This window comes from Gorilla gorilla, chromosome 2 (genome assembly GCF_029281585.2).
Source record: "Gorilla gorilla gorilla isolate KB3781 chromosome 2, NHGRI_mGorGor1-v2.1_pri, whole genome shotgun sequence".
Taxonomy (NCBI): Eukaryota; Metazoa; Chordata; class Mammalia; order Primates; family Hominidae; genus Gorilla; species Gorilla gorilla.
The window spans coordinates 82,609,839-82,621,035 of record NC_086017.1 but is presented as its reverse complement, the minus strand read 5'-3'; positions in this window follow the sequence as shown (position 1 = coordinate 82,621,035).

Genomic DNA, 11,197 nt, shown 5'->3' with positions numbered 1-11,197 from the left:
GCCAGAGGAATGCCCTCCTGAAGGATCAGGGTTGTGCCTGATGAACTGCTTGGGTGGCATGTGTGTGCTGATGAGCCGTGTTGGTTGCAGGTGTGAGCGGAGGTGATCTGGTCAGAATGGCAACAGCACCCATCCCACTACCCACAAGGTGAGCCTGACACCGTTACCAAGACTTCTGTCCTTCTGGATTCAACAGGCTCAAGAGATTGTCTGTGCCTCTTCTCCACTTTTTCATTGGCTGAGGTATGAATTTAGGCATCCACCTGTAACGTTGCCCTCCCAAAGGCTGACTTGCGATTGAAAACAAAACAAAATGCTTCTGAAAACAAAACAAAAACGCATTCTGCTCAAACACCACCCCAGGAAACCTCAGGACTTTATAATCAAGTCTGGGATCTGTTCCTAGCTCTGATGTGTGGCCATTTCCTTTGTCTTCTCTTCGCTTTCTGCCTCTTTCTCTTCCTCCCCTTTGTCTTTGGAAGCCAATAAGGAAATCCACGTGTCCTGGCTTCTTGCCTTCCTGTTTTTATCATGTAGACCTCTGGAGGGTTGTTTGGCAAGAGCAGGAGTGGCTGCCTTGGAACTGCACGAGGTTGGGTGGTGAGGTTTGGGAGGGGGCAGCCACATGGGGTGGGGCTGCTTTGAAGCCATGTTTGTGTATGGTTTACTGATTGGGGGTGACGGATGGAAACTATGGGGAGCCTCAAACCCGCCTTGGCATTGTCCCCAACAAAGCTGAATTCTTGCTACTGCTGAATCCCCAAGCCCCAGAACTCACAGCCCCTCCTCCATGGCCCTTCCTGGACCCCCTGGTTCCATGATTTTGCTTGTTCTGGGGCTACATCACAGACTTCAGTAAGAACTGGAGCAGGAGTTTGGCAGAGATGTCAAGAGTTGACTGAAATCAGAAACCTCCAGCACTAAATTGTGACTGTTTTAGTCTCTGTTCCTCTGACTAGACTGCTGCTGCTCCCTGGAGGCTTTCTGATGCGCCTTTCCAGTTACCCTTTACGATTTTTGCCTATAACACAAATAGCTCCGAAGGAGGCACAGAACCCTGTTGCTTCATTTGGCACCAATGATCTAATGAGGTGGAAATCCCAGGGATGCTCTCAGGGGGCCGACGCAGTAATTGATATCAATTGGTGTGATTAGAGAAAGCCCTCAATCATTCCGAGGTGTCTCACTGCAATCTGTCATGGTCCTCATCAGATGAGCTTCGCCCTGAGCTTGTGCTGGAATGAGCATCGCTTTCCTGTATTCAGCCCAAAAGCCCAAATGTGGCCCGGCGTGGTGGCTCACACCTGTAATCCCAGCACTTTGGGAGGCAGAGGTGGGCGGATCACCTGAGGTCAGGAGTTCGAGACCAGCCTGGCCAACATGGCAAAACCCCGTCGCTACTAAAAATACAAAAATTAGCTGACGTGGTGGCATGCACCTGTAATCTCAGCTACTCCAGAGGCTGAGGCAGGAGAATTGCTTGAACCTGGGAGGCAGAGGTTGCAGTGAGCCAAGATCACACCATTGCTGATCTCAACCTGGGCGACAGAGCTGGTCTCTGTCTCCAAAAAAAAAAGAAAGGGCCTAAAGTAAGCATGAGAGATACATATCTTACTGCCCTGCCCAAGAAGTGATGACGTGCTTTTCCCACTTGCCTGGGAGGCGGCCTGGCCGAGAGGTCACAGGCCTAGGCTTAAAGTCTGACTCCCTGGGTGGGAGTCTTTGCTATGCCTTTATAGGCTGGTGGCCTTGGAACAGTGACTTCACTCCTGGTGCCTCAGTTTCTTTATCTGTAACATATGGTGATAATAATACTACATTTCTTTTTGGTAGAGACTGGATCTTAATGTTTTTCTCAGGCTGGTCTCAAACTCTGGGGCTCAAGCAATCCTCCTGCCTTGGCCTCCTGAGTAGCTGGGACTATAGCTGCATCACCACACCCAGCTCTCATATTACGTTATTAGCCCTCACACGATTGTTGGGAGGGTTAAATAATATGCGTAAAGTGCTTAGAAACATACCTAGTACATAGTATTTGTTAAGTAAATTCTCTTATTTTTTCTTCTGCCCGTTCCAGAAAGCCTCTGGGGAGTCTAACAGCCAGGACAGACAAAGAGCAGTAAAACAAATACTGAGGAACTCAAGAACCATGTGAGGTTGACACCTGAGGTATTACTTGGACTCTGTACTGCAAAGAACATTTATTCATTCAACAAGCATCTACTGAGTACCTCCAGTGTCCCAGGCACTGTGCTCGTGGCTGGGCTTACAGCTGTGACTTCATAGAGGTTAGATTTGAGTGTGTGCGTGTACACCTGGCATAGGTAAACAAGCAAGTCATTGAGATAATTTCAGAGTGACAAAGATGGTGAAGAAAATGAGCAGGACGAAGTGAAACGGAGGAGTGGGGTGGGGGCAACTCCAGGATGTGCAGTTGGGAAAGGCCTCTCTGAGGAGATGACGGGACAAGAAAGAAGCAGCCCTGTGAGGCCCCAGGATGAGAACTTTCCACAAAGGGAGCAGCAAGTGCAAAGGCCCTGGGCTGCATGGGAGCTCGGAGAATCAGGAGGATAGCAAGGAGGCTGCCATGCTGGAGGAGAATGAGGGAAGAGAGTGCAGAGGCCAGTTTGGAGAGGCTGAATAAAGCCTGAGTGTGCGTGGTGAAGTGTTCAGTTTTTATTTTTGAGGATTTATTTATGTATTTACTTGAGACAGAGGTCTTGCTCTGCCACCCAGGCTAGAGGGCAGTGGTACCATCACGGCTCACTACAGCCTCGACCTCCCTGGGTGCAACTGATCCTTCCACCTTAGCCTCCTGAGTAACTGAGAACACAGGTGCATGCCATCTTGCTCTGCCAATTTTTGTATTTTTTGTAGAGATGGCGTTTTGCTATGTTGCCCAGGCTGGTCTTGAACTCCTGAAGTCAAGCAATCCACCCACCTTGGCCTCCCACCATGCTGGGATTACAGGCATGAGCCACTGCACCCGGTTTTTTGAGGACTTCAAACAGCAAACAACATAGTTTCCGTTACCAGTTAAAAAGTTTAGAAACCCAGCTGGGTGCGGTGGCTCACGCCTGTAATCCCAGCACTTTGGGAGGCCAAGGCGGGCGGATCACGAGGTCAGGAGACCGAGACCATCCTGGCTAACAAGGTGAAACCCTGTCTCTACTAAAAATACAAAAAAAATTAGCCGGGCGTGGTGGTGAGCGCCTGTAGTCCCAGCTACTCGGGAGGCTGAGGCAGGAGAATGGCGTGAACCCAGGAGGCAGAGCTTGCAGTGAGCCGAGATCGCGCCACTGCACTCCAGCCTGGGCAACAGAGTGACACACCGTCTCAAAAAAAAAAAAAAAAAAAAGTTTAGAAACCCAACTCAAGGTAGCTTAAACAAAAGGAGGGATTTATTAAAGAACAGCAACAGTGTCTCAGGGAAGCCAGGGGGAGGAACAGAGCTGGGCTTGAAACTGGGAGGGCGATTTCTCCATCCCCATTGCCGGTTTTCTTTATACTGTTTGTGACCCAGTCCATGTTGTGGAACACAGCTGCCGACTACTCCTGAAATTTGTGAAATTGACTTCTGTAGTCTGGCATCTCAAGGGTGACTCATCTCTCAGTGCCAGCACGCCTCAGGTAAGGACTCAGGAACTGGCTTGAGCCAGGAGTCCACTCCTGGACCAATCAGCTATGGCCAGGGTGGAATTGAGTCACACTCCACCTCCCAGTTGTTCTTAAGTAAGGATGGGGGCTGGGCACGGTGGCTCAGGCCTTTAATGCCAGCACTTTGGGAGTCCGAGGTGGGCGGATCACGTGAGGTCAGGAGTTCGAGACCAGCCTGGCCAACATAGTGAAACCCCTTCTCTACTAAAAGTATAAAAATTAGCCGAGTGTGGTGGCAGGTGCCTGTAGTCCCAGCTACTCGGGAGGCTGAGGCAGGAGAATCACTTGAACCCAGGAGGCGAAGCTTGCAGAGAGCCGAGATCATGCCACTGCACTCCAGCCTGTGTGACGGAGTGAGATGTTGTCTCAAAAAAAAAAAAAAAAAAAAAAAAGTAAGGATGGGGCCCTGGGCAGGGAGAAATAATTCTCAAAGAGGGGACTGAGGGAAGAATAAACAAAGGATCTAAGTTGCCAGAAAACCAGAAACTAAAGAATGAATGTACCTAGAAGCAAGCTCAGAATTTAGCTCTGAGCTTTATGGTAGCCAAAGCTTAAAAAAAAAGGAAAGAAAGAAAGCAATGAATAAGCATCTGAGTTCTGATTGGCTAACAAAATAAGGCACAGCAGATCACGAGGAGAGAGAAGCATTTTCTTCCATGAAAGCTGAGAGGACGTTCTTTAGGGTTCTATGTGGAAGGGGACTAAGAAATACAATAAATGACTCATTCGGCAACAGTTGAATTTAGATTTCTGAGATGATTAAGTTTTTCACAATGTGTGGGGAGTCCCTCCTGGTGAATTCTGAAAGTAGAGGGGACATTATTAAATTTCAGTGCAAGGGTAGGCAGGGTGTGTTTGAGGGGGAACCAAAGTCATGCTCATTATGTTTTCTTTCGATGACCTCATTGGCTCTTGGAGACCTCAGTGCTGAGGTAAAAAACTCGGGGTTCACCTACAGGACTGGGGACAGGGGTGTGGAGTGGGTTGGGTGTGAGGAAAACATCAGGATAAAGGGCAGCTGACAATCCATCTCTGTCAGCAGGGGGAACTTGAGAAATAGCTGCTCCTTGGTGGTAGCCAAATGGTGCCTCTTGGGCCTAATGATATTCTACCAGGAACTGGAAATTCTGGACTATTAAAACATGACTGTTGACAATGAATTTAAATTCCAAGAGCCAAGCAAAACGTGGTGAGGGTGAATGTAGCCCTGGCCCATGGGCGTGCAGGCCCCACCCCTCTGGCGTTGCAAGGACTGGGTAGCCTGTGTTCATATGAGCTTCCTGGAACACAGATGGCTCTGCCAGGCTCTTGGCCAGAACTGGGCACAGTGAGAGCCCCAAGTGCAGAAATTCTGTGTCCTGCAGAGCCAAGAATGCCACACCTCTTCCTCCTTTCCTTCTTTTTCTTTTTCTGTTTTTTTTTTCCAGACAGGGTCTCACTCTGGGGTGCAGTGCATGATCACAGCCCACTGCAGCCTCGACCTCCCAGGCTTAAGCGATCCTCCCACCTTAACCTCATGAGTAGCTGGGGCAACAGGCATGTGCCACCATGCCTGGCTAATATATATATATATATATTTTTTTTTTGAGACAGAATCTCCCTCTGTTGCCAGGCTAGAGTGCAGTGGTGCGATCCCAGCTCACTGCAACCTCTGCCTCCCGGGTTCAAGAGATTCCCCTGCCTCAGCCTCCTGAGTAGCTGGGAATACAGGCACATGCCACCATGCTTGGCTAATTTTTTGTATTTTTTAGTAGAGATGGGGTTTCACCATGTTGGCCAGGATGGTCTCGATCTCTTGACCTCGTGATCCGCCCACCTCGGCCTCCCAAAGTACTGAGATTACAGGCGTGAGCCACCACGCCCGGCCAAATTTTTAAAAAAATCTTTAGTAGAGACGAGGCCTCTCCCTATGTTGACCAAGCCAGTCTTGAACTCCGGAGCTCAAGCAATCCTCCCGTTTTGGCCTCCCAAAGTGCTGGGATTACAGGTGGCATGGGTGACAGCACCCTCCCTCCCTTCCTCCCTTCCTCCCTTCCTCTCTTTCTTTCTTCCTCCCTCCCTTCTTCCCTCCCTTCTCCTTTCTCCCTTCTCTCTCTCCTTCCTTCCTTCCTTCCTTCCTTCCTTCCTTCCTTCCTTCCTTCCTTCCTTCCCTCCCTCCCTCCCTCCCTCCCTCCTTCCTTCCTTCCCTCCCTCCCTCCCTCCTTCCTTCCTTCCTGTTGGGCCCCAGGTATCCAATGATGAGTAAAACAGGCCCTCCATTCTCTCAGGGAGTTTACATTCCAGTTAGGGAGCCAGACTTTCAACAACTAATTACACAATGAAGTGGTTCATCCAAGTTGTAAGATGTGCCAGGAGGGGAGCCTACCGAAAGCCACCTTAGAGTGCTTACAAGGGAATCTGATCAAGTCTAGGTTTAGGAAAATTCCCCGAGGAAATGACTTAAGCCGAGATCTTAAGGAGAATAAGGGAGGGTTGTGATTCCAGACAAAGCAGACTGCTGTGACTGCTGTGAATTGGGAAGGAACTTGTCACTTGTCACCGGAGGGCAGAGTTACCAGATGGGGCTGGGGACCGAGGAAGGAGCCAGGCAGATTTTGTTAGCCATGTTGAAGACTTAGAACTCAAGCAAACTTATCCAAAACTTAGAAATATGGCAGAAAGGAAGACTGCAGTTTCTTTCCACGTCGGCTTAGAGCATTATTTCCCAGGCCTGCCCAAGGATTAGTTAATTCTATATGGGAATTGTACCTTGGTTTCATTTTGCTGTTTACTGATTGAACTTGATCTCTATTAAGTTACATGTAAATTTGTGAATAGCTGTCCTGTTGAGATGCAAATGGTTTATGTGTGATAGAGGAGGCAACCCTAAAGGTTTTGGCTTTATCACCCTGAAGGACATTAGTCATTTTTGTTCCTAACTTAAAAAATGAACAAATAAATTAAACTTTACATCAGTACCCCCTCTCTGGGGGACTGTAGAAACCCCTGTCATCAAATGCTTTTTGAAGCAGCTCTACCGTGCTGCTGGCTCTCTTATTAATCAGTTAAATATTTGACACATGCTTGTTCTATATTAGTTTCAAAGCCAGGTTTTTATCTTCTCAACATTATTCTTTGACGGAACTCTCTCCAAAGTGTGATGAAAGCTGGAGGGTTTTAAGCAGGCAGCTGCCATGATTAAATTTGCCAGTGGACGCCAATGTTAAGGTTCTTCTGTGAAAATTAAGAAATGCAGGCTTCTATTTTTACCTTCAAATGGAGGCTTTACCTCTAGGGAAAAATAACTGGTTTGGTTGAGGACCAATCTTCTGTTGTTATCACCAAGTGTGGGTTTATTATAGGGTCTTTCTGCAAACATAGGGGCCTCTAATCATTGCAGTGTCCATTTTGTTAAGACTTAAAGCATCAGATGATAATTTATTGTAATGGGATCTAAACTAATGAACTCCACTTACAATTAAAATGTTTTAGAAAGCTTTCTTTTCTCCTGGGTCTCCCCAGGAGGCCCAGCTCTGACAAAAGTGGAACCACTCTGCTGTGGGATAGATTGCTCATCAGCTCTGTCAAGTGTCAGGAGATGGGCCATCTCTTTAAAGTGCTTAAAAAGGGGGAGGGGGGAAGCATCCATTTCTATAAATTATTGAATATGGATTTAAAATCACCTATTTGGAGAAGTGTTGAAATTGCACGTGCTAATTAAAGAGCCAGAGAAACAGCATTGGGACTGCAGCGAGGAGGCCAGTAATTGTTCCCGAGCTTTTGGTGGTCAGAATGAAGGTGACAGCACCCTGGGGCAGCCACAGGATCTAAATGGAGTCCCAAGTAGAAAGGCAGCACTTCCTGCACCGGGAATTATGCTAGAGCCCTACCTCTCTGCTATCTCCTCTAATCCCTAAGGTATTGGCAAGGGGACCGTTGTTGCCTTCCTGCAGGTAGGAAACTGAGCCCCTCAGAGGTCGAGTGACTTGCCAGAGGTCACTCAGCTAGTAGGTGGCTGAGGTGACTTCTGAATCCAGGTGTTTCAGATTCAGTGTGTCAATATGCCTTTCTGTAATTTGCAGACATTCTTCACTTCAGTTGTCATTTTCTCAGTGTTTATGCTCCAATGATATCATTCAAACTGATATAGTAGAAAGAGCATGGCCACCCCCCAACATGCCCCCAGAGAATTAATGCTCAGCTTTAGGCAATTGACAGAGAATTGGGAAATTATGATCCTCATTTCTTCCCTCCCTGCCGGCCTCTCTTCCTTCTTTCATAATTCTGTTGAATACCTCCTTCAAGTTTTTGCTCAAGGCTGGGCGTGGTGGCTTACGCCTGTAATCCCAGCACTTTGGGAGTCGGAGGAAGGTGAATCACTTCAGGTTGGAAGTTCGAGACCAGCCTGGCCAACATGGTGAAACCCCGTCTCTACTAAAAATACAAAAATTAGCTGGGCGTGGTGGTGGGCACCTGTAGTCTCAGCTACTTGGGAGTCTGAGGCAGGAGAATCACTTGAACCCAGGAGGGAGGTTGCAGTGAGCTGAGATAGTACCAAGGCATTTCAGCCTGGGTGACAGAGTGAGACTCCATCTCAAAAAAAAAAAAAAAAGGTTTTGCTCAAATATCATCTATTCAGTAAAGCCTCCCATGGCCACCTTCCTTAAAATTGCAGCCTACATGAGCCCTCAACCCTCTTTTCTGTTACCCTATTCTATTGCTTTTCCCCCATAGCATGTATCTTCTAATATACTACATAATCTACTTATTTATTTTCTTATTATTTATTGTTTGTCTTCCTTTAACAGCATGGAGACACTAAGCAAGAATCTTTGTCTATCTTGTTCACTAGTGTCTTTCCTTCTTTCCTTTCTTCCTTCCTTGCTCCCTCCCTCCCTCCCTCCTTCCTTCCTTCCTCCCTCCCCTCCCCTTCCTTCCTTCTTTCCTTCCTTCCTTCCTTCCTTCCTTCCTTCCTTGCTTCCTTCCTCTCTTTCTCTTTGCTTCTTCCTTTCCTTCTCTCTCTCTCTTTTCCTTTCCTTTCCTTTCTTTCCTTTCCCTTCCCTTCCCTTACCCTTCCTTCCTTCCTTCCTTCCTTCCTTCCTTACCTCCTTCCTTCCTTTCTGTTTTTGAGACTGGGTCTCAGTCTGTCACCCAGGTTGGAGTGCAGATGTACAATCACAGCTCACTGCAGCCTCACCTTCCCAGGCCCAGGTAATCCTCCCATCTCAGCCTCCCAAGAAGCTGAGACAACAGGCACGTGTCACCATGCCTGGCTTTGTTGTATTTTTTGTAGAGACAGGGTTTTGCTATGTTGCCCAGGCTGGTCTTGAATTCCTGGACTCGAACTATGTTGCCCAGGCTGATCTTGAACTCCTGATCCAAGGCCTCGCAAAGTGCTGGGATTATAGGCGTGAGCCACTGCACTTAGCCCACTTTTGCATTTCAAGTGTTTAGAATAATGCCTAGAATGTAGTAGGTGCTTGATAAATATTTGTTGATTTATTGCATGAATGAATACCTGTTATTGGATTAGTTATAGTTTAACAAAAACCAACAAGCAACGTAAACTAGTACAATAGTTTCCTTTTATCCATGGTTTTGCTTTCGGAGATTTTAGTTACTTTCAATCGACTGCAGTCTGAAAACAGGTGACTACAGTAAAATAAGATATTTGAGATAGACCACATTCGCATAACTTTTATTATAGCATATTGCTATAATTGTTTGATTTTATTATTTATTTTATTATTTATTTATTATAATTGTTGCTAATCTCTTACCATGCCTAATTTATAAACTTAATCATAGGTATATATATAAGGGAAAGAACATAGTGTATATGCAGGGTTTAGAACTAACTGAAGTTAGGCCGGGCGCAGTGGCTCAAGTCTGTAATCCCAGCACTTTGGGAGGCCGAGGTGGATGGATCACGAGGTCAGGAGATCGAGACCATCCTTGTTAACACGGTGAAACCCTGTCTCTACTAAAAATACAAAAAAAAAAGAAAAAAAAAGAACTAACTGAAGTTGGATGGGCACAGTGATGCACACCTGTAAACCCAGGACTTTGGGAGGCTGAGGCAGGTGGATACCTGAGGTCAGGAGTTCGAGACCAGCTTGGGCAACATGGTAAAACGCCATCTCTACTAAAAATACAAAAATTAGCTGGGTGTGGTGGCACACAGCTGTAATCCTATCTACGAGGCTGAGGCAGGAGAATCACTTGAACCTGGGAGGCGGAGGTTGCAGTGAGCCAAGATTGCGCCACTGCACTCCAGCCTGGGTGACAGAGTAAGACTCCGTCTCAAAAAAAAAAAAAAAAAAAAAGAAAAGAAAAGAAAAAAGAACTATCTGAAGTTTCAGGCATGCACTGAGGGTCTTGGAACATATTCTCCTGGATAAGGGGGCACTGCTGTATTAATTGTACACACCTGTGTGCGAGGCATTTTTCTAAGGGTTTACCCATAGTCTCTTCTTTAATCTTCACAGTATAGCAACTATTATTACATTTTACAGATGAGGAAACTGAGGCCCAGGAAAGCAGAATAACTTGCCCAAGGTTACGTACCTAGTACTTTTAAAATCAGCTTTGGTGAGGTATAGCTTTCATATAATAAAATGAACTCATGTTCAAGCACAGTTTTGGCAAGTGGGTACACCTGTGGAATCCTCACCAAACTCAAGATATGTAGCCTTTCCAGCCTCCAACAATTCCCTCCCCTCTGCCACTTAGCAGTCTGTCCCTTCCAGTACCCAGCAAGTACTAACCTGGTTTCTGTCCTTCAATGTTTGGCTTTTCTAGAATGTTATATAAAGTGGAATCACACAGCATGCACTCATTTATGTTTGGCTCTTTTACTCAGCATAATTATTTGAAATTCATCCATGTTTTTCTGTGGATCAACGGTCCAGTCATTTTTATTGCTGAGTAGTATTCTATTATGTGGATATATCACAGTTTGTTTATCCAGTGCCTTTTGATGGACATTTGGGTTGTTTCCAGTTTGGGGCTATTGGGAATAAGTCTGCTATGAGCATTCATATGTAAGTTTTGTGGGCACATATGTTTTTATTTCTCTTGGGTAAATACCTAGAAATGAAATTGCTGGATTTTGTTTAGCTGTATGTTTAACTTCATATGATTTTATGCACCTCTTAGGATTTATGGCTTAGCTATTTGTATGGCACCCAGACAGTTTCAGGAATAATGATAAATGGTTGAACCCCAGAGAATTTTCCTGTCTCACTGGGCCATCCTTTTACAATCCCCCCTGGAAGGTCTGGGATTAGATGGCAGAAGTAGCCTTGATGGGGTGGGAGGAGCAGGGTGGGGGTCAGGATCCCTTAGAGTGTGTCTTGGGTGGGCATGTCTACCCTCTGGGGCCCAATCTCCTCAAATGGGGAGAGTTTAATGCAATGGTGTGCCAGTAAATGTTTAATAAATGCTGCTTCAGAAAAGCTATATATGCTCTTGCATATATTTTTAAGAAATTTTACTGAGTAAACAATTTGAGAATAATAAAATGTGCAGAAGTCTTTATTATAAATTCCACATAGCCAGT